Consider the following 4,355-nt stretch of genomic DNA (forward strand, 5'->3'; position numbering starts at 1 on the left):
CATGGCAGATGCAGTATAATGTGGATAAATGTAAGGTTATCCACATTGTATTGTTGTATTGTATTGTATTTTAATGACCACACAGCCAGGCTGGTGGAATTTGTTATCAGTACAGCTCGGTACAGGTTCCAACATTTCATCAACATTAAACATATAACATAGATACACATACAGACAGACACATTACATAATACATAAGGGCCATGCTTATTCTTATTCCTCACCGTACAGAGTTTAAAATGTTAATTGCAGTGGGAATGAAACTGTTTTTGAAGCGGTTTGTTTTGTAGGCAATTGTCCTGTAACGCCTCCCAGAGGGCAGTAGCTGAAAGGCATAGTGTGCAGGGTGTGTCAGAGATGATCTTGCGGGCTCTGTGTAGTGTCCATATGTGATAAAGTGATTCAAGGGATGGTAGCGATAAGCCAATAATTTTTTAATGCTCTGTTGATGATGCACTGTAATTTCTTCCGGGAGAGTGAGTCAAGACTGCCGAGCCAGACTGTGATGGATGAAGTGAGGATGCTTTCGGTGATGGCTGTATAGAAGCGGAGCATGAGAGGAGACCTTACTCTGAACTTCCCGAGCTGTCGGAGATGGAAACGTTTTTTGCTGGGCTTTTCCATAGATGTGGTCTGCATTTGTCCTCCATTTGAGGTTGTTGGTGGCAAGAACTGGAAAGTAGACTATTATCTGAATGGTGGCCGATTAGGAAAAGGGGAGATGCAACGAGACCTGGGTGTCATGGTACACCAGTCATTGAAAGTAGGCATGCAGGTGCTGCAGGCAGTGAAGAAAGCCTGTATGAAGAAAGTATGTTAGCATTCATAGCAAAATGATTTGAATATAGGAGTAGGGAGGTTCTACTGCAGTTGTACAGGGCCCTGGTGAGACGACACCTGGCGTATTGTGTGCAGTTTTGGTCTCCTAATCTGAGGAAATAAATTCTTTCCATAGAGAGAGTACAGAGAAGGTTCACCAGACTGATTCCTGGGGTAGCAGGACTTTCATCTGAAGAAAGATTGGATAGACTCTGGATGTACTCGCTAGAATTAAGAAGATTGAGGGGGGATCTTATAGAAACTTACAAAATTCTTAAGGGGTTGGACAGGCTAGATGCAGGAAGATTGTTCCCGATTTTGGGGAAGTCAAGAAAAAGGGGGTCACAGTTTAAGGATAAGTGGGAAGTCTTTTAGGACCGAGATGAGAACAATATTTTTCACATAGAGAGTGGTGAATCTGTGGAATTCTTTGCCACAGAAGGTAGTTGAGACCAGTTCATTGACTATATTTAAGTGGGCGTTAGATGTGGCCCTTGTGGCTAAAGGGATCTGAGAATGAAGAGAAGGCAGGTACAGGATACTGAGTTGGATGATCAGCCATGATCATATTGAATGGCGGTGCAGGCTCGATGGGCCGAATGGCCTACTCCTGCACCTATTTTATATGTTTCTATCTGTGTGACGCTGACTGACAGGAGATGAGACCAATCGGCGTATGCATGGTTTTTAAGATTTTTAAACCTTAATAACTTTTAAAATACCATCATTTGCACTTGTAGCACAGGAAAATGGTGATAATGGTGGCAAAACAAAGATAGATAGATGGATAGATGGATGGATGGATGGATGGATGGATGGATGGATGGATGGATGGATGGATGGATGGATGGATGGATGGATGGATGGATGGATGGATGGATGGATGGATGGATGCCATGTTCCCAGCGATATTAAGGTCCTGATCCGGGATTATCACCATCATTTCAGGCTGAGGGTCACTTCTGGGTCAGAAAGATCAGACTGGCATCGGCTTGGAAAAGGAATAATAATGGGCTGCACCATTTCTGTTATTCTTTTTGCTCTTGCCATGAACATGGTGGCCAAATCAGCCGAGGTGGAATGCAGAGGCCCCCTAACCAAGTCTGGTGTACGACAGCCCCCAATAAGAGCTTTTATGGTCGACCTTACCATCACCACAACATCGGTTCCAGGATGTAGGTGGATCCTACAAGGTGTTGACCTGGGCAAGGATGAGTTTCAAGCCGACAAAGTCAAGGTCCTTGGTGCTGAAGAAGGGGAAGGTGACTGACAGATTCCACTTCTTCCTATCTGGAACGGCCATTCCCTCATTCACTGAGCAACCTGTCAAGAGTTTGGGTAAGGTTTTTGACGCAACTATGAAAGACTCTGCCGCCATTCAAAAGTCCATCAAAGACCTTGAAGACTGGCTCACCAAAGTCGACAAGTCAGGTCTGCCAGGCAGATTCAAGGCCTGGATCTATCAGCATTCCATCCTGCCCCGAGTTATGTGGCCTTTGCTGGTTTACGCTGTTCCATTGACCACAGTTGAGTCTCTCGAAAGGAAGATCAGCGGCTTTCTCCGCAGGTGGCTTGGCCTTCCCCGCAACCTCAACAGTGCTGCACTGTATGGGACCAGTAACATCTTGCAGCTCCCATTCAGTGGCCTCACGGAAGAGTTTATGGTGGAGCGAACAAGAGAAGCTCTGCAGTACAGGGACTCCAGGGACCAGAAGGTGTCATCGGCTGGCATCGGGGTGTGAACAGGGGGGAAATGGAGGGCGGAGAAAGCAGTGGAGGTGGCAGAGTCACGCCTAAGGCAAAAGGCATTGGTGGAAGTCATGGCAACTAGCAGAGTGTGTTTGGGATACTTCCCTAAGACACCGGTTGGTAAGGCCCGGGGCAAGGAGAGACACCATCTAATCCAGGAAGAGGCCCGAGCAGGTGTGGAGGAAGAGCGTGTGAGCAGGACGGTGGGGCTCAGGTAGCAGGTAGCATGGACAAGGTGGGAGAACATAACACAGCGCAGGATAACCTGGTCAAACATCATGTAGGCAGACTTCCAGCACATCCGGTTCTTTGTCCAAGCTGTCCACGATGCCCTACCAAGTCCAGCAAACCTCCGCGTCTGGGGAAAGAGCGAGACACCTTCCTGCCCATTTTATTCTGCAAGAGGATCATTAGGAGATATCCTCAGCAGCTGCCCAAAGTCTCTTGGGGAAGGTCGCTATCAGTGGTGGCATGACCAGGTGCTCAAGGTGGTTGCTGAGATCATTGCCACTGCCATCGGTGACAGCAAACACCACCATGTCCCATAAGAAATCAATCACTTTTATCAAAGCTGGAGAGAAGCCCCGAACACAACCAAAAAACAAGGACGGGCCTCCTCTACGTAGCTACTGTCTGGCAGCTGCACGTGGATCTGGGAAAACAGCTGAAATATCCACAGCACATCACCGTAACATCACTCCACCAGACACGATCATCACCTCTGAAGTGACAAAACAGCTGATCATTCTGAAGCTGACAGTGCCCTGGGAAGAGCGTATTGAAGAGGCTAATGAGAAAACATGCAAAGTACCAGGAACTGGTGCAGATTTGCCAGGACTGTGGCAGGAAGACATATTATGAGCCCATAGAGGTGGGCTGTAGAGGCTTTGCAGGAAGCTCACTCTGCAAAGTCTTCAACCAGTTGGGGATTATGGGGCTGGCAAAGAAGAGGGCCATTCAATCCGCAAGTTAAGTCAGAGAGAAAGCCACTAGGTGGCTTTGGATTAAGAGGGCTGATCCATGAGCGGTTGCTGCTGGGACACAAGTTGGGGCTTGATCAACCCCAGCTGGGTCGCTTGGGTGAGGGTGTCTGATGTTGTGAGACCCAAAACACCTGATGACCCCAGGTCACATCGCTGAGGATGCGTCCCAGCGCATCTAGAAGATGTATCTTTCAGATAGATAGACAGACAGACAGACAGATAGATAGATAGATAGATAGATAGATAGATAGATAGATAGATAGATAGATAGATAGATAGATAGATAGATAGATAGATAGATAGATAGATAGATAGATAGATAGATAGATAGATAGATAGATAGATAGATTTTGACAGGTACATGGATAGGAATGGTTTAGAGGGATCTTGATCAAATCATGCAAGTGGACTTCCTAGGTCGTGCACTTGGGTTGACGTGAATGAGTTGGGCAGAAGGACCTATATCCCTGCTGTGGGACTGTGTGAGTTCTGAGTTCCCCACATGTCTGAGTTCCCCACAAGAAGTTTCACTTCATATACAAACGAAGGCCAAACCAGTTCCCATTCTCAACACCTTGTTTGAACTTAATCTGACATTAAACAACTTTTCTTCATATCATTCAAAATAAAGGTATAATTATCGTCATGGGACCTGTTGAGCAACTTTTTAAAATTAATTTGCACTCAGATTTCCTTCCCCACTGCTCATTCTATAATAATGCTACTTTGCATTCTTACCTTGAAAGCTTTATTAGCTTAGCTGCCAATTTCCTCCCTTGCCAGATCTTTATCTTGATCATATTT

General features: G+C 46.2%; 1 pseudogene; it reads left to right on the forward strand.

The window, feature by feature from the left end:
* Nucleotides 1–503: 503 nt before the first annotated feature.
* LOC129696023 (uncharacterized) lies at nt 504–3,789 on the forward strand (annotated as a pseudogene).
* Nucleotides 3,790–4,355: the final 566 nt, after the last annotated feature.

This window comes from Leucoraja erinacea, chromosome 4, assembly GCF_028641065.1.
Source record: "Leucoraja erinacea ecotype New England chromosome 4, Leri_hhj_1, whole genome shotgun sequence".
NCBI classification, from domain to species: Eukaryota; Metazoa; Chordata; class Chondrichthyes; order Rajiformes; family Rajidae; genus Leucoraja; species Leucoraja erinaceus.